Raw genomic sequence first — 20,049 nt, 5'->3', positions numbered from 1 at the left:
TATATGAGCAGTAAACCTTAGTCTTGTTAGTGGGCTTAGTTTGGAGTCCACCATTGCCCATGGGCATGGAGATCTGCCAGGGCTCATGTGAGATGATTAGGGCACTGCCTCAGGGGTGCAGAGTACAGAGAATAGAAGCAGCCTAGGAAACTGATTAACATTCTTGGTGGAATGTGGTGAGGACTGGCTTCATAACATGCAATCTGTGACTCAAGATAGGATATGAAAATTAATACCAGAAACCCATAGTTGTACCTTAGGATCAGAATTGTCATAGGAACATATTACTCAAGAAAACAAAATTGTCAGACCCTCTCGTTGGCTTCTTGATATGGTAAATAGACAAACCATGCTTCAAAAAAGAAAGCTCTGGAATTGGTTTTCCCTCTGTGGATCTTTCTGCAGGAATAGCATGCTTCCCTAAATAATTATTTTAAGGATGATCTCAAAGAAAATTTTTTCTTAGGTGGGAGAAATATTCTGCTTTATAAACTAGATCAGTCTTTTACTAGAAATACTGTTTTAATTCAAATATGTGTGCTCAGGTCACTAGATATGCACCATGAAGAGATTCCAAGGCCTGATGACTTTTTTTAAATAAATGTATTGCCTACGAGGGTTACTGGCATCAGAACATGGGTTAACCCTGTAGTGCTTCTCACTTCTGGTAAATGTTCTCACAGTGCTTTTAAGAGAAGGATTGCAAAGATGGAAAGTTTATCATATACCCACAATCTTGGGTATATACTAAAGCCGGTTGTGTTCTTGGTGTCTTCTCTGTTTTTTGTTTGTTTTCTTTTGTTTCAGGAGGAGCAAGAGAAAAAACCTGATGTTAATCTGGTTTACTTTTAGCCACATAGACCCAGTGGATCACATGACTTCAGAAATAATTTTATAAATGAATACATTAAGTACCAGAGAGTCTGAGTAACTGTCTAATGGGATCTATAAGAGTCATAGCGCTGGACTTTAACCCTATACCTATGATTCCTTTTGTCTAGTATCTGTTCCATGTCACTGTTCTAATTCATATATTCCACCAAGGTGAAATATAATATTGATTTGAGAGAGCCTGAACATGCACGGAAATCTCCATAAGTGTGTTTGACCTTATTATAAGCACTTTGGCTAGAGGATTCATACTGTCTGAAAAAAATCAGACATATTATATCTTAAGATATATTATGATATTATAATATCATATTATATCTATTAAATATGTTTGATTTTTTTCCAGCACACAGTATGAACACTGTCTTAAGATATAGCTTGTATTGAACTATACCATTTTAGTCTATAATAAACTTAGGAATGATGGCTCATCTTAAATGGTTGTTTTGAAGTTAGCTCTGATTCAGGCAAGATAATTTGGACTCTAGCAGCTTAAAGGGGAGGAAATGCCATGGAAATTGCTAAGGGAAGTTCTGGGTTTGCTGTACTGAAAATAGTTTATAAACAATTTGGTAGTGTGTTTCCCCTCTAGTTCTGTTTACACAGTGGTCTACCTGGGACTAGGAGATCTTTCAGATTTCTGAATCTATAATTTTCAATTGGATGCTATTCCAAAAAAGAGTTGTTACTAATAGCCAAGATGAAATTCAGTCGACTCAGAAAGACAATTTCCTAACAGATAACACTTAGAATTTTCAAGTGTACAAAGGAAGAAACAGAAGGACCAGTAATAAAAGCCTCCTCCATTTAGAGGGTTAAAAAATAAATAATATTGCCATGTTATGCATTGTGATTATGAACTGCTGAATTGGCATTTACGGTGACAAGAGTCTCCAATTTATTGGATGCATGTCATTGGAATTTGCCCTTTCTTTTTATGTGTCTTTCCATGATGAATGCCAGTGCTGGGAAATGAAGAGCCCTTACCCTTTTCATACTTTGCTGGATGCTGGTGAACTTGCCAATTGATGCTTCTATGATTTTTGCTTCAAGGTCACCTGAGTGAACAGAGTCATCCAAACAAGGTCACTGACTATGTTGAATGTGAATCATTCTTTCTTGGAAAGAAAAGTCACAGAAAAATTAGGACACCAGGATATAATTACTATAAGATGGAAAATGGATTAAGAGAATATTTTGTTATAAAATGTAATTCATTTAAAATAAAAAGTGATAAATAGTGCTTGGACAACTAAGGTCATTTGGTCTGCTCTCAGTAATTCGATTAAGGGAATCTGAAAGTGATAAGTGCATGGTAGGTGGGAGCTGTAAAAGCACTGGACTGTTAATAATTTGAGACTTTCTCATCCCTTTATGCCAATGAAAGTGGATCAATTATGTGAACGTTCAGGTCTCCGTATTGTTCTCATTTCACATATGGGCCCTGGGGGAGATTGCACAAGGACCCCAAAATGTGAGACAGAGCTGTGTCTTTTGAAAGAAGTTCACTCTCTTCAACTGGATTTTCAATCAGGGAAAAATTTAGTAACTGACTTTTCCCCCTTTTTCAAGTCACAATTTCAACTGGGAACAGAGAACTCCTTAGATTCAGAGCATCTTCTAAGATCTAGGGCGAACATTCAACTACAATTTGAGAAGATATTTAGCATTTATTATAGCAAGCTAGGACTAGCTGAGCTTCCCTAAGAGTGCAGGCCCAGTGAACATGTGTGTTAGATGTTTGCTACTTTTTCCACAATAATTCTTAGATGGCCTTCTTTGCACCATCCAGCAGACAATGGGGGTGGAATCTAAATTTAATTCAGCCCAAAGCAAATCTGCTGCTAGTATTAATACTTTTCAAATGAAAAAAAAATCAGAATACTTAATTTGACAATTATGAATACATTTATGAGAATAATGAGACTGTTCTGGAAAATTCTAGAAATATGATTACCATTTGTATGCTGTAACCCAAACCTAAATAGAACTTTTTAAAAAGTGATATCACATGTCTGGTTATCCACAACATGAGTTGCATCTAAATAAATGAGAATTAATCATGCTCTTTTATTTTATTCTTCTTCAACAAAGTTGCACAAAGAAAAAGCAAATTGTCTAGATGCACCTAATGCCCTTTTTTCAGTATTAGTGAGGGTAACAGTCTGTTTGACTGTTTAAGTGCAATGCCTTGTACCAAATGTCAGCTGACTTAAACAAACAAACAAAAAATTTTGTATTAGCAAGTCTGGGAAACCACATTGACCATTCAGAAAATCACATGGTGTAAGTGTTGGAGTAGACAGATGTCATAATAACTTTTTTGTTAACGGAAAGCTGAAAGTTTGTAAAAATTATTCTTAAAAAGTTGAAACTGACATCCGTTTATAGATATGATGAAGAAGTTGTACCCATTCTCTGAAAGGCTAAACATTTTTTTATCTGAATCTGGTACACTTTCATTTCACAAGAAAATGTAGAAAAAAGAAAATAAGAGATACTTTGCAACAGTAACAAAATGATCATAGCTTGAGAAACCATTCTGGAATTTAGCTTCTTACCTTTTTTTCTTCATTTGGAAATCTTCTGAACTCTTTAATATGGACATTTACCTACGTCTTACCTTTGGTTTTATTTTTATTATCATATATACTTGGGAGATTTTACCCTTTCCCTTGGCTTTAATTACACCTCGTTAGAAATGATTTCTCAAAATATATTTCATAAGTTTAGTGTTGATCTTTGTACACTATGTATCCAGTAGTGACTAAATGCAGTGACTTCAAGTTGGTAGCTCAAAATTGGCCATGATGGAGTATTATGCCAGAGAAATTGGCAAATGCTACAAATTACACTCCCCTCTCTGGAGTTGGTTGTTAAATATTCACCAGCACAACACTAGCTGTCACCTGAATTTTGTAGTTACACCTCAAATATAACATGCCTGCCTAAAATAGAACTTGTTCGTCTGACCAACCACCTCTCACCACACTCAGATTTTCTCTTATTCCCCTTGGGATGTTAGTGTTATTCTACCCAATCTCTTGAGTGCCTCTGGACCCAGTCCTTGGTCTTACTCTTTTCTCTGCCAGATCTATACCTACTTATTTGGTAATTTCATCTTGTCTCATGAGTTTACCTTCAGTTCATATACTGAGCACTTTCCACTTTCTTGTTTTTTAATTATTTTATTTTAACTTCCAGGATACATGTGCAGGATGTGCAGGTTTGTTACGTAGGTAAACGTGTGCCATGGTGGTTTGCTGTACCTGTCAGCCCATCACCTAGGTATTAAGCACTGCATACATTAGCTGTTTATCCTGATGCACTCCCTCTCCTATGCCCTCACAACAGGCCCCAGTCTGCGGTGTTCCCCTCCCTGTGTCCATGTGTTCTCATTGTTCAGCTCCCACTTATAAGTGAGATCATGTGGTGTTTGGTTTTCTGTTCCTGTGTTAGTTTGCTAAGGATAATGACTTGCAGCTCCATCCATGTCCCTGCAAAGGACATGATCTCATTCCTTTTTATGGCTGCATAGTACTTCCCAGTGTATATGTACCACATGTCTATCATTGATGAGCGTTTGGGTTGATTCCATGTCTTTGCTATTGTGAATTGGAGCACTTTCCACTATCTATATTGATCTCAGACCTCTTTGCAGACCCCTATATTTGATCGCCTATTTAATATTGACACTTGGACATCTTGAGCTTAACATGTGATCATCTGGACTCCTGATTTTCCCCAGATTTGCCCCACCCACAGTCTTTTCTATCTCACTTTATGGCAATTCCATCTATAATAGTCTGTTCTCATGGTGCTAATAAAGACATACCTGAGACTGGGTAATTTATCAAGGAAAGACGTTTAATTGACTCACAGTTCACCATGGCTTAGGAGACCTCAGGAAACTTACAATCATGGCAGAAGGGGAAGCAAACATGTCCTTCTTCACATGGTGGCAGCAAGGAGAAGTACAGAGTGAAGAGTGGGGAAGCCCATTATAAAACCATCAGATCTCGTGAAAACTAACTCACCATCACGAGAACCCCATGATTCAATTATCTCCACCTGGTCCCTCCCATGACACATGGGGATTATGGGAACTACAATTCAAGGTGATACTTGGGTAGGGACACAGCCAATCACCATCTCTCTAGTTGTTCAGAAAGAAACAAAGAAAACCTTTGAATTTTCCTTGACTCCTCTCTCTGTTCCATGCTTCACATCCAAATTGTTCAGGAGGAAACCCTGTTGCTTCTACCATCAAGATACCACTTGATTCTGTTCACTTCTTCTACCTTCATTACTGTATCCTAGTGGGACCATCATCATCTCCCACTTGGATTATGGTAGAAGCTCCTCAGGAGTCTCCCGTTTTTTATCCTTGCCCCTTTACAGTTTTTCCTCAATGTACACTCAAAGTAAAATTCTTAAAAATATAGGTCAGATAATGTCACTTCCTGACTTGAATCCTCCAGTGTCTCTCATTTCACTCAGTGTAAAAGCCAAAGTCCTTACTATGGCCTGTAAAATACTGTAGATTTTGGTGTGATCTTATTTCCTGTCATACTCCCTCTTGCTTACTCTTCAGTAGCTATGCCGGCTTTCTTGCTGTTTGCTGAACTTCACAAGCTCCTGTTAGTTATTCTTTCTACCCAGGATGCTCTTCCTTAAAGACTCACTTGGCTAATTCCCCTGCTTCTGTCAACCCTCTGCTTACTTCTCTCTTTCCTAGTAAGGCAGACCCCGACAACTCTATTCAGTATGGCATCCTGTTCCCACTTCTCTCAATGCTGATCCCCCATACGCTGCTCTACTTTTTTCATAACATTTTACATCTGCAAACATACTATATAATTTATACATATGTCATATCTATTGTTTACCATGTATATCCCATCTGGCTATTAAGCTGCACAGAACAGGAATGCCAATCCTTTTGTTCTCTGGTTTATATCAAGCATGAAGAGCTGTGACTGGCACCTAGCAGATACTATAAATATCTAAGAATGAATGATCTCCTTTTAAAGGCAGTTCATCCTTGACTTTCATTTCTGTCTTACATCTACTCTTTATCGAAGTCATTCCTCTTCTACATTCTTTCTTCCTGAGTCTCTTCTGAGGGACTCAAGGAATAAGGTACATTCTGAACAAATGAGTCACTTTTGGGGTTTTTCTCTAGAAGCTGAGGCTGGGATGAGGGATATGTTTATCTGAAACAACCAAGAACAGAAAGAGTACAAGAATGAGTACTGAATGTCAAATTGAGGAAGTAGAACTTGATTTAAGTTCAAGAGGCATATGGAAACTTAAAACAGGTAGCAGGGTGGAAGATTGAAATATAAGAATGATGTGGGTGAACGCGTGGGGAACCGAGTGAGTGTGAAGTTCACACAACGACCACAGGTAGGCCTGAAAGTCTTGTGGTCTATATGTATTGTCTTGCAAAGTTCTGCTATGTGTGGGTGGATAAGTCTGGTAAAACTATATAATACAAGTAGATAGTTCATACTGCCTTCCATTCATTCTGTCCATTAAATTTCTACTATTGTCTAAGTTCCTTTTAACTTTAGTCTGTGATACTACATCACAGAAATAGCCTGTTCTTTCTGACACCCCCTCTCTAATCCATTCTTTATCTGAATACCAGGTTCGTCTTCCAGATCTTAGTGTTGACTTGTCGTTATTTCCTTTCCAAATCCTTTAATGCCTCCCTGTTGGCTACAGGAAAAAGTCCTGACGTCTTAGTCTAGAATTCAAAGGTTAATTCTAACCTATATTTTGAAAATTCTTTCCTTCCAATTTTTCTATCATCAATTATTTATTCAACAAATATTTATTGAGCTCCTACTATACGCCAGGAAATAAGCAAGTATTTGTTATCTTAAATCTTTTTTTTTTTTTTTTTTTTGTTATCTTAAATCTTAATCCATTCCTTAAATCAACATTATATGTTCTTATCTCTACTCCTTTCCTAATATTATCCTCTTTTTCTGGGATGTTCTTTTTCACCCACTTCTGACTAAAGAAACTGTATTTATCTTTCAGGAATTAGTTAAAATGCCTTCTATCCAGCATGATAATCTGTGACCCTACCAGTGATTGCTTCATCCTCAAATCTAGACTCAGCGGGGCACGTACACCAAAATCTTGCCTCCTCTGATATCCCCAGCGTGGCTCCCTTATGCACCCTGCTCTCCAGGTGTATGAATCAAGTGGCCATCCATGAGCATGCTGTACCCTCCTCATCACATGCCATCACTCATATTTCCCTATTGGCTTGCAGAACTCTGATTCCTTCTCCAGCTGTTAAAATGACTGAAAAGCATCTCCTTCAAGTAACATTTTCCTATGTCCTTCCCACCTTGGACCACATCATAAAACTCCCTCCTTCCTCCAGTGCCCCTCAGCATCTGGTTGTATCTAATCAGGACACTTGCTTCATATTACTTCATTTATTATTTATATGCCTTGACTTGCTGAAACAAAGTTCATTTGGACTCCAGAACCATGTTCTAACCTTGGTTCTTTATCCCCACAGTACATGGTCCAATTCTTTATTAATAGAAAAGTCTTCAGTTAGTATATGTGTAATGAATGGAAGTATTCAGATTTGGCTCCATATGTTACAGTCATGACATATATCAGACATATAGAGTATTAATACCTGGTATTTAGTCTCAGGCATATATATATATGACAAATGTGTATATATATATATAGTTGTATTAAACTTATATATAATACAGTTGTATAATACAGTTTATGTATACACACATCTGTCTGTGTATAAAATAAACTGTATTGTTTCTACTACCTATCTGATATGTATATATCACACATGTATGTCTATCTCTATTAAATAATACTGTATTAAAACTCTACCGTTATATATAATTTCTATAGCTATATATATACACATACATAAACACACATCTGTGTGCATACTAGTGTATACATACACACATATGAATGTGTTTGTATATGTATACATATATATATTTGCTATGCAGTCCCTTCCCTTTCCTCTCTCCTTTTTTCTTTTCCTTCCTTCCTTCCATTTCTTTCCTCCCTCCCTTCCTTCCTCACTACTTCTGTTTGTTCTTTATTTCCCTCATGTCCTTCCCTCCACTCCTTCTTCCTTCTGTTTGCCTGCCTCTTGCTTTCTCATTTGTAATCTTTAACATATGACTGTGCTTTGATGTACTTGGTACACACAATAAAAGGTGTTGGTATTTAAAATAATCATCATCACCTTGTACTGAATTGTTGATATACAGCCCTATGATTTGAAAGCACCTCATCTGTTTGTTCTTGATTGTACAGTGCATCAGAACAAATTGTTTTGTATGTCTCTGTGAAAGGGAGATTGGATTCAGCAACCCAGGTGTTTGGCAGTCTGTGATGTGAGTTATGCCTCCAGTCTTTGAGGACCTCTCTAGGGGAAAGTGTTCTGAAAACGTTGCTGAAGTTAGCAATAGGGTTCATAATTACTCTCAGATTTTAAAAGCTGGTGCTGGGTCTTCAACCTCATCTTTAGTAGCTCTTTAGATGTACTGTAAAATAAGCAGCACTCACAGAGAAAAGTGGAGAAAAGTTTTTATTTTATCACAAAATTCAAATCATACCATAATAGTCATCAATAAATTGATGACCCAACTCTGATGGTTAACTGTTTGATCCCCAAGAAAATAGAAATGATATTTTAAAAAAATGTTTTGTTTAATGTCACCGCTGTCTGGGGACTCATTTTTGCTTAACTCTTTTCTGAGGTGGATGCAGAAAAGGTAGAGGAATTTCACTGTATTATTCAGCCCAGTCTTGAACCAAGAGGGACTTTCTGAGGATTGGAAAACCTCAGGAGTTGGTTCACGGCATGTGTTTGATTATATATTTGTATATATATATATATATATTTATATTTATATATATACTTTAAGTTCTGGGACACATGTGCAGAACGTGTTGTAGGTTTGTTACATTGGTATACATGTACTATGGTGGTTTGTTGCACTCATCAACCCGTCATCCACATTAGGTATTTCTACTAATGCTATCCCTCCCCTAGCCCCCACGCACTGACAGGCCTTGATGTATGTTGTTCTGCTTCTTGTGTCCATGTGTTCTCATTGTTCAACTCCCACTTATGAGTGAGAACATGTGGTGTTTGGTTTTCTGTTCTTGTGTTAGTTTGCTGAGAATGATGGTTTACAGCTTCATCCATGTCCCTGCAAAGGACATGAACTCATTTTTTTATGGCTACATAGTATTCCATGGTGTATGTGTGCCACATTTTCTTTATCCAGTATATCATTGATGGGCATTTGGGGTGGTTCTAAGTCTTTGCTATTGTAAACAGTGCTGAAAAACATACATGTGCATGTGTCTTTGTAGTAGAATGATTTATAATCCTTTGGGTATAGAACCAATAGTGGGATTGCTGGGTCAAATGGTATTTCTGGTTCTAGATCCTTAAGGAATTACCACACTGTCTACCACAATGGTTGAACTAATTTACACTCCCAACAGTGTAGAAGTGTTCTTATTTCTCCACATCCTCTCCAGCATCTGTTGTTTCCTGAATTTTTAATGGTCACCATTCTAACTGGTGTGAGATGGTATGTCATTGTGGTTTTGATTTGCATTTCTCTAATGACCAGTGATGATGAGCTTTTTATCATATGTTTGTTGGCCACATAAATGTCTTCTTTTGAGAAGTGTCTGTTCATATCCTTCACTCACTTTTTAATGGGGTTGTTTTTTACTTGTAAATATGTTTAAGTTCCTTGTAGATTCTGGCTGTTAGCCCTTTGTCAGATGGATAGATTGCAAAATTTTTCTCCCATTGTGTAGGTTGCCTGTTCACTCTGATGATAGTTTCTTTTGCTGTGAAGAAGCTCTTTAGTTTAGTTAGATCCCGTTTGTCAATTTTGGCTTTTGTTGGCATTGCTTTTGGTGTTTTAGTCATGAAGTCTTTGTCCATGCCTATGTCCTGAATGGTATTGCCTAGGTTTTCTTCTAGAGTTTTTATGGTTTTAGGTCTTACATTTAAGTCTTTAATCCATCTTGAGTTAATTTGTGCATAAGGTATAAGGAAGCAGTCCAGTTTCTGTTTTCTGCATATGGCTATCCAGTTTTCCCAACACCATTTATTAAATAGGGAATCCTTTCCCTATTGCTTGTTTTTGTCAGGTTTGTCAAAGCTCAGATGGTTGTAGATGTGTGGCATTATTTCTGAGGCCTCTGTTCTGTTCCCATGGTCTATGTCTCTGTTTTGGTACCAGTACTGTGCTGCTTTTGTTACTGTAGCTTTGTAGTATAGTTTGAAGTCAGGTAGCATGATGCCTCTAGCTTTGTTCTTGTATTTGATTCTCGTCTTCCGTTCTGTGCCAAAGAAACACAGGCTGAATATGAGGAAATATATGAAATATTTTTAATTTTTTTTAAAGTACTGCTTATAAAAAATAAATACCCTGATTGAAACAAAAGATGTCTATAGTGAAGCAGACTCTCTCTGGCTCATTTTTAATCATTAGTTTAAGAACACACACCATATCTGTATTATTTTTACACATTCTAGATGCGCCTGCTTCTTAAGCCATCACTATTAGAAAAGAGCCTGGAGTTAATGTGTCTGAGGTGGTTATTTATCTTGACAAGGGCAGTGCCAATTTTTCCCCTGAAGAGTTTACATTATAAGATTTTGCAGAAGGAACTTCTTGGCTGTCTTGGCTGGCTCACCAGCGATTTTCCTTATTTTTAAGCTGTTTATAAGTGAAGGAAAAAGATCACCTGAGCCCTTAGGGCATTGTTAAGTTTATTTTTTCTTTCTGCCAATATCTGTCAGGGGAGAGCAAAATGGGCATCTTAGTTTCTTATTTTATGCTTTTCAGCTCAACCGAACTTCTCAATCTAACACACTCATGATGACAAGGACTAGAGTGATGGTGAACCCCGGACAGTCACCTGTCAACTTTCCTTAAGGAGAGTAAATCTGGGGACATTTCTGATGTGTTAGAAGTGTGCTTCAGAGTCTAGTTCAATGGGGATTACCAAAGTGCTGGAATGCAAAGGATTATTACATATTTCCAGGCAGGGGAATGCAATAGAAAAATTATCATCCTTTTGAACTTTTACTCAAAACTTGTGAATGGAGTTGTCAAATGGAGGATTGCTGATTATCATTTAGGTCTTTTCATTTGTATCTATCCTAAAATAGTTACGGTCTTCTTGGAAGCCTGTATAATATAACTCATTCTTCTATTTATCAGATTTTTTGAAGCCTCTGATATATCTATAATGAGCCATCTCTAGGAAATAAAAATTCTGATTTTTTGTTGACAAAAATCACTAATGTTTAGTGCTGAGGAAAAGCGTACTGTGGATAAAGAATGAAAAGAAGTCACCAAGTTCCTACTGATCTTGTCCCTTCCATACTAACCGGGTATATATTTTGTTTCTGGGAATTGGGTGAGGTTGGCTGGGAAAGGAGAGACAGGTAACACTATTGCAGAGAGAAGAGCTCTTTCTCCTAATCTTATTTACTTGTCAATCTTCTATCAAACTTCTCAGGGTTCCACTTCTTTCTGAAAGGAGATTGTGCATCTCAAGAATGAAGGCTGGGTGTAATTCAGGATAGTAAAAGATGTCACTCAGTTTCATTGTTATTATGATTACCAAAATTATAATTCAGTATATGTGCTTGAAAAGAAGAAGTTAGATAATGTATAAAACAAACCAATTGATATAATCCCCTCAAGAGCTTCCAATTTAGACTAACATTTCTGTGCCTTCATTCATCACCTAAGAGAATTACAAAGATTATCTTTGGACTACCTTTGAAGAAGTATTATTAAAAATAACTAATGTAGTATTTGTAAAATGCAAGCAAAATAAATTAGAGCAATGACTCTAGATTCCAGGTCTAAAGTTATATGCTGAATTGAGCAGAGGAGAACACTAAAGCAATTTAATAATTTGCTCTCCAATAATGCTGTCCATCCATGATTTTGCAGATGATTTACAAGTTATGTATCTTTATGAGATTCCAGTTATGTTACATACCCTTTTTTCCATTAAGGGAAGCCTAATTTTATTTCTGTCACAAATCAAAAGTTCAGATCTAGAAGTTGTTAGATAGTAAACTCATGTTCCAAAAGATATGACAGAAATCCATTGTTGGAACTAATTCTGACCACATTTTAAACTTCTGCTCACTTTGAAAGTAGAATAAAGGCCAGGAAACTAAAGAGATGATGGAAACAAAATATGTTGGTATGGAAGAAATATGTTTAGTGCCAAGGCTTTGTGCTCAAGACCAGGGTCACGTGAACTTTTCTGCCTCTGGACAGCGCAGCTCTGAGCTCTTCTGTAGTGGAATGGAGGAAGGAGTGGCAAAAATGATGGCATAGGAATCTTGGTGGAATCCTTCAATGAATTGGCTATTCTGAGAAACCAAGGCTGATGCTCCTGAGCTCCAAGCTTTAGGCAAGTTCTAAACCTTACATTTCATAGCAAACTGACTGGGTTGACGAAATTATATACAAAATGATCTTATGCTTGCTCTAAAGCCATGTTTGGAATGTGTCACAGTCAGATGCAGTTTGTTAAAACCTGAATGTGTTATGGCCAGATGGATCACTCTGGCTTTTCTGGTGTGTGTGGGTGCGTGTGTGTGTGTGCAAGCGTGCGTGTGAGAGAGAGAATAAGAATGTACATGTACACATGTATCTTACCCTGCCACACCTGGGAGGTACCTCAAATGGCAAAGCAGAAAATAATCAAAGTAGAACCCAACCATCCTTAATATTTATTCAGCACAAACAGAGATGTATTCTTTCCTGATTTTTATTTATTGCAAAGCAAAATTATCAAAATAACGAGGAAAACTTTTTAAAAGAAAAAAGATATTGTCTTACCAACCTGGAACTCATTCACCTTTAAGATGCTTTAAGACCAGGAACAGTGGCTCACATCTATAACCTCAGCACTTTAGGAGGCTGCAGTGGGAAGATCACTTGAGCCCAAGAGTTTGAGACCAGGCTGGGCAATGTAGGGAGGTGGCACATGCCTGTGGTCCTAGCTACTTGGGAGGCTGAAGTGGGAGGATAGCTTGAACCTGGGAGGTCAAGGATACAGTGAGCTGAGATCATTTCACTGCACTCCAGCCTGAGCAACAGAGCAAGATCTTGTCTCAAAACAAACAAACAAACAAATGCTTTAAGATCAGAACACAATGTCCTGTCAATTATTGTTTCAAATGAAAAGTTTTAGGTTTAAAATGCTTTGCTGTGCGTGATCATGGTCTACACATGCCATTGGTGGCTTTTTCAGAAGAGCTTTTGTAAAGAATTCTTGACTGTGGACATGCTAATACCAGAAATACCCAGTGAAATCTTACAGAATCTTACATGGCAGCAGACATGGAGAAACAGATGAAGGGAGAGGGGATGGAAGATTGTTCCAAAACTTGTTTTATCCAGTGGAAATTCAGTGTTTGAAATTACCACCCAGACAATGGTGAAGACAAGGCAGCACACCATAGCTAGTAGCTGAAGTCAGGCTTCAGTCCTCCCATAACAGTTATGAGACATTGATCATGACAATGCACAATGAAACTGAAGCAACACTTGACTTGGCAGTTATATGTAACTGTCACATCAAAATCTAGAACAATTCTGGCATTCCAGAAAGTTCTGTTGCACCTCTTCCCCGTGGAGATGATTTTTGATTTCTGCCATGACTTGTTTGTTTTGCCTGTTCTTAATGTTGACATAAATGGAATCATATCGTCTGAACTTTTGTGTGTCTGGATTCTCAACATAATGTCTGTGAGATTTATTCACATTGTTACATGTATTATTAGCTTGTTAATTTTTTTATTGCTATATGCTCTTCTGTTGTATGCCACAATGTCTCCTCCTCCTTCTCCTCCTCCTCCTCCTCCTCCTCCTCCTTGTTCTTCTTCTTCTTCTTCCTTCTTCCTTCTTCCTTCTTCCTTCTTCCTCTTCCTTCTTTTTTTTTTCTTTTTGGGATGGCTCTGTTGCCCAAGCTGGAGTGCAGTGGCACGATCTCAGCTCACTGCAACCTCCGCCTCCTGGGTTTAAGTGATTCTTCTGCCTCAGCCTCCCGAGTAGCTGGGACTACAGGCATGCATCTCCACATCTGGCTAGATTTTTTTTTGTATTTTTAGTAGAGATGGGGTTTCACCATGTTGGTCAGGATGGTCTCAAACTCCTGATCTCAAAATGTCTGCCTGTCTCGGCCTCCTAAAGTGCTGGGATTGCAGGCGTGAGCCACCATGCCCAGCCTTATCTTTCTTCTATTGATCATTATTTGGGTTGTTTCCAGTTTCTGGATGTTATGAATAAGGCTGTTATGAATGTTTTTGTATGGCAGTTATGTGAACTCTTTTATTATTTATTTTTTATTTTTTATTTTTTAAGATGGAGTTTCACTTTTGTTGCTGAGACTGGAGTGCAATGGCATGATCTTGGCTCACTGCAACCTCTGCCTCCTGGATTCAAGCAGTTCTCATGCCTCAGCCTCCCAAGTAGCTGGGATTACAGGCATGCACCACCACACCTGGCTAATTTTTCTTGTATTTTTAGTAGAGATGGAGTTTCACCATATTTATCAGGCTGGTCTCAAACTCCTGACCTCAATTGATCCACCACCTCTGACTCCCAAAGTGCTGGGATTACAGGCATGAGCCTCTGTGCCTAGCCTATATGAACTCTTTTACCTCGGCTTTATGCTTAGCAGTGTTGATTGCTGTATCATGGAGGAAAAATATATGTAGCTTAAATAGAAAATGACAGTTCTATGAAGTTGATGCAACAGTTTATTCTTCCTTTAGCAAGATATGAATGGTCCAGTTACTCTGCATTATGGCCAACAAGTGGCATTGTCAGCTTTTTGGATTTAGCTATTCTATAGAGAATGTAATGGTTTTGGGTGGTTAATTTAATTTGCATTTCACTGATGATTGATTACATTGATATTTGCTGATTTGTCCTTTGGATATTTTCTGTTGCAGAGTGTCTTTAAATCTTTTGTTCAGTTTTAAAAATAGTTTCATTTGCCTTTTTCTTATTAGGTTATGGGAAATCTTGAGATAGCCTATATATAAGCTCTTTGTTAGATATGTGTGTTATGATTATTAATATCTTCTCTCTTGATTTTTTTTCAGTCTCCTCATGGTATATTTTAATAAATTACTTCTTAAATTTAAAATTTATCACTTTTCTTTTTTGCATTTTTTTGCTCTATTAATGAAGAAACAGATTTCTGTCCTAAGGTATGAAGATATATGTTTTCTACTATAATAGTTTTTATTGTTTTTCTTCAAATTTTGATTCATCATCCATCTCACATTAATTTTTAAAATATGGTATGAAATAATGGGGCAATCTTCATTTTTTTTTGTCTCATATAGGTATCTAATTGCTCCAGAACCATTTATGGAAAACAAATTCCTTTTCTACTGAATTTTAGAGGCAACTTTGTCACAAATCAACTGACTACATGTGTGTACCTCTATTTCTGGACTATCTCTTCTGTTGATACATAAACAGAAAAGTTTATATATTGGTTAAAACTTACAAAAGATGTGTTTTGTAACTTTTTCCCACTTTCTACATTAGGGTTATATTTTCATGACAGTAAACATTCAACATAATGCCACTTTTAATTGATAGATGGGATTTGATTTATAGATGCACTAATATTTACTTAATCCTTTAAGGCTTGTGAACTCAATGATTAAATTTGTTTTTTTATTAAGTACACTGAATCATAATGCACCCTCATTTCAAACCAAAGCTGTAGGAATAACAAGACAATTAAAATTTTAATGAAGAAAACCTGTATTGTATAGTGTGAAATGCATTAATACAGTATCAGAAGAACTGAATTTCTATCAAGAGTCTACCACTTATTAACTGTAGAGAATAATTCTCAGCTATAATTTCAGTACAATAACACCTGCCTCCCAGGACTATTTTAAAAATAAAACATATTAAAGGGCACAGGAGCACTTTGAAAATTACAAATTATTATACAAAACATATTTTGTTACAAATAAATAGTAGAAGTTTGACAAACGTAAAATCATATTAGCCAATATTTATTCATACACAATGAGGAAAGGACAGTCTTTTCAACAAATGGTGTTTGGAAAACTGCATATTCTTGTGGAAAAGAGTGGAATTTGACCATTATCTTATACCATATATAAAAATCAACTCAAAATAGATTAAGGACTTAAACTTAAGATCTAAATCTGTAAAACTCCTAAAAGGAAACATAGGGTGAAAGCTCCATGACATTGGACTTGGCAATGATTTTTGCTTCATGAAACAATAACTATAATATTAATATAACTCAAAGAATTATATTAATATCAAACAAGAATCTTAAGATAATAAATATTAGAAACCATGATGGTTAATATTAAGTGGCAAGTTGATTGGATTGAAGGATGCAAAGTATTGTTTCTGGGTGCATCTTGGTGTTTCTGGGAGTTTCCAGAAGAGACTGACATTTGGGTCAGTGGAATGGGAGAGGAAGACCCACCCTCAGGGAGACCCACCCACAACGTGGCTGCCAGTGTGTCTAGAACAAGCAGGTAGAAGAAGTTGGAAGAAGGTGGAAGAAGCAGACTTGCTGAGTTTTCCGGCCTTTGTCTTTCTCTTGTGTTGGGTATTTCCTGCCCTCGAACTCCAAGTTCTTTGGCTTCTGGGCTCATGGACTTATACTAGTGGATTTTCTGGGGATCTTGGGCCTTTGGTCACAGACTGAAGGCTGCACTGTTGGCTTCCCTACTTTTGAGGTTTTGGGACTCGAACTGAACCACTACTGTCTTCCTTGCTCCTCAACTTGCAGATGGCCTATCATGGGATTTTGATTTTGATTATCTGTCTTGAAGATCTACCTAGTGCTGTTGGTGGTGTTTTGAAGTCCCCCACCATTATTGTATTTTGATTTATCTCCTTTCTTAGGTCTAGTAGCATCTTGGTTTATGAATGTGGGTGCTCCAGTATTGGGTGTATATATTTTGATGATACATCTTCTTGTTGAATTCATTCCTTTATTGTCTTTTTTTAACAGTTATTGATTTAAAGTTTGTCTTATCTGATGTAAGTGTAGCTACTCCTGCTTGGTTTTCTTTTTCCGACATTTTACTTTGAGTCCGTGAATGTCTTCACCCATTAGGTAGGTTTCTTGAAGGCAGTATATGGTACAGTTTTTTAATTTATTCTGCCAGTCTACATCTTTTAAGTAGAGCATTAGTTTATTTATCTTCATGGTTAATATTGACATGTGAGGTTTTGTTTCTGTCATGATATTAATCATTAGTTGCTTCATAGTCATAAATGTGTGTTTGCTTTATAAGACCTGTGAGATTTTTACTTTCATTTGTTTTTATGATGGTGAGTTTTGCCCATTCTTTCCCATGTTTAGAATGCCTATAGCATTCCTTATAGGTCCAGTCTATTGGTGATGAATTCCCTTAGTGTTTGCTTGTCTGGGAAAGACTTTATTTATCTTTTATTTTTGAAGCTTAGTTTAGCAGGATACAAAATTATTGTCTGGCAGTTCTTTTCTTCAGGAATATTGAAAATAGCATGACAATTCCTTCTGGCTTCTAAATTTTCTGCTAAGAAGTGTACTTTTATGACTGGTAGTATTTCCTTTATAGATAATTTGATGCTTCTCTCTTGCTGATTTTAGGATTTTTTCCTTTACATTGACTTTGAGTAGCCTGATAACTGTATGCCTTGCTGATGTTCATCTTGGAAACTATCTTTCAAGTGCTCTGAGTCTCTTGTGTGTGGATGTCTACGTCTCCAGCAAGCCTACGGACATTTTCCTGAATTATTTTCTCAGATAGGCTTTCCAGACTTTTTACTTTTTCTTCTTCTGTCTCAGGAATGCCCATGACTCATTGGTTTCATCACTTTACATACTCTCAAATTTCTTGACGCCTTTGTCCATTTTTTTTATTATTCCATTTCTGTCTGACTGGGTTAATTCAAAAGACCTGTCTTCAAGCTTGAAATTTCTTCTTCTGCTTGGTCTAGTCAATAGTTGAAGCTTTAGAATCTATTTTTTAACTTCTTCAGTGAATTTTTCCTTTCCAGAAGTTCTGTTTGATACTTTTAAATCTATCTCTTTTTTCATATCATGTTTGTGTGTGTGTGTGTGTGTGTGTGTGTGTGTGTGTGTGTGTGTGTTGGTTTTCATCTTTCTCTTGGATCTCATTGAACCTCCTTAAAATCTATATTTTGAATTTTTAATTTGTCATTTCAACATTATTTTGGTTAGGATCCATTGCTAGAGTGCCATTGTGATACAATGGGAGTGTCACAACATTCAATCCTTTAATGGTGCCAGAGTTCTTTTGTTGGTTCTTTCTTATCTGGGGAGCCTATCACTTCTTAATTTTGTATTTTCTTTGCTTTCGATGGGATGTTTTCTTTCCTCTTGAGGGTGTGACTTTATGTTGGTAAGGGTCCTTGCTCGTCTGTCAGCAAGTTTTGTATTGGGTTCTGCAGTTCAACCTCCAGACCAGTAGTTGGTGCTTATGGGTAATAGCCAGCAATGGTAGAAGCAGATGGGTATGTGCTTGATTTTTGTTGGGAGGTGCTCTCTGTTCTTTCAGGTAGTGGGCTGGTCTGTGGGATGCCTGCTGCCCTAAGTTCCCTGTTTAGCTGGGAGAGGGAACAAAGCTGGGAAAAGCTGGACCACCAAGCTCACCCACAAATACCCCAGTGATGAGTACAGGCACCAGCCCTGACAGAGGTGGCTAGGGGAGCTCCTGGTGAAATGAGCTGAGGCCACTGCAGAGGTCGAGGAGGCTGCACCAGCTTCATGCCCTGGACAGATGGGGATGTGATCTGTTTCCTTATCACACCCCTGTCTCAGGGATCCTGACTCTCAGTTTGGACTGTAATTTATCTCCAGGCCACAATGTAGCTGAGAGCTATGCAAAACTTCTGTCCCACAGTTCTCCATGGGAAATTTGAGTAAGAATATTTTACCAAAGAAATCATGCAACTGGCTAATAAGTGCATAATAAAGAACAAAAGATCATGAGTCATTAGGGAATGCAAATTAAAGCCACAATTAGGTGCCATTATATATCCACAAGAATAGCTAAAATCAAATAGATGGAAGACATAGAGTATAGGTAATAACATGGAGAAACTGAAACTATCATCCATTTTTAATGGGAATATACAATGCTACATCTACTTTGGAAAACATTTTGGCAGTTTCCTAACAAGTTAAATATGACTGTACCACACAGCTCTGTTCCCACTTCTAGGAATTAACACAAGAGAATAGAAATATATGTTTGCACAAAGAATTTCATGTGGATTTTCACAACAGCATTATTAATATAGTCCAATTCAAATGTCCATCAATTTTAAAATGTGATATATCCATTTAATTAAATGCTGTTTGGCAGTAAAAACAAGAAAATACTAATATATAATACAGAATGAGTGAACCACAAAATATTATCCTAAGTGAAAGAAGCCACACAAAATGAACAAATCTCTATATTGTATGATTCCATTTATATAAGATATCCATAAAAGGCATATTTATGGAGATGGCAGATTAGTGGTTGCCTGGGCTTGGAAGTTGAAGCAGAATTGAGTGCACACAGGTTTAAGGGAATATTTTTTGAGTACTAAAAATGGTCTAAAATTGCTTTGTGGTGATGGTTGCTAACTCTATAAATTTATTGAGAATCATGTAGTTCTACATATGCAATAGGTAAATTTTGTGATGTTACATAAAAATTATACATTAGTCAAGTTGTATAAAAAGGAAATCTCAGCTTTCTTGTCTGTAAAGATGGGATATATACAACGTAGTGTGTGTGTGTGTGAGATTGTGTGTGTGTACCCATGCATGCTGTATGTATGTAAGAAATAAGATAATTCATAGAAACAGCTTTGCAAAGTGCTTGATAGTAACAGTGAGTCAATGATTCACTGTTTGTCATTATTGCCATTATTATCTTCATCATCATGATCATCACTGTAATCTTTATATTGAGTTTAACCATATGTCATTTCATCACCCAGACCCCAGTTGCTGTGCTGTGCTGTGCAGTAGAAAATACTATCCAAGCCAATA

General features: G+C 37.0%; 1 protein-coding gene and 1 long non-coding RNA gene across 3 annotated transcripts in view; both read left to right on the top strand.

Annotated features, from left to right (window-relative positions):
- LOC105477531 (heparan sulfate 6-O-sulfotransferase 3) overlaps nt 1-20,049 on the top strand; it is a 759,454-nt gene that overhangs the window by 555,571 nt on the left and 183,834 nt on the right. The window lies entirely within an intron of this gene.
- LOC105477489 (uncharacterized) overlaps nt 1-20,049 on the top strand; it is a 199,670-nt gene that overhangs the window by 32,679 nt on the left and 146,942 nt on the right. The window contains exon 3 of one of the 2 annotated variants that reach the window (XR_011614658.1): nt 1,855-6,781. The exons of the other annotated variant lie outside the window; for it this stretch is intronic. This is a non-coding gene — a long non-coding RNA (uncharacterized lncRNA). Of the gene's footprint in view, nt 1-1,854; nt 6,782-20,049 lie in introns of those variants that run through there. 2 annotated transcript variants of the gene reach the window in all.

This window comes from Macaca nemestrina, chromosome 16, assembly GCF_043159975.1.
Source record: "Macaca nemestrina isolate mMacNem1 chromosome 16, mMacNem.hap1, whole genome shotgun sequence".
NCBI lineage: Eukaryota > Metazoa > Chordata > Mammalia > Primates > Cercopithecidae > Macaca > Macaca nemestrina.
The sequence above is the reverse complement of the archived record's forward strand: the minus strand, read 5'-3'. Positions and strand labels throughout refer to the sequence as shown.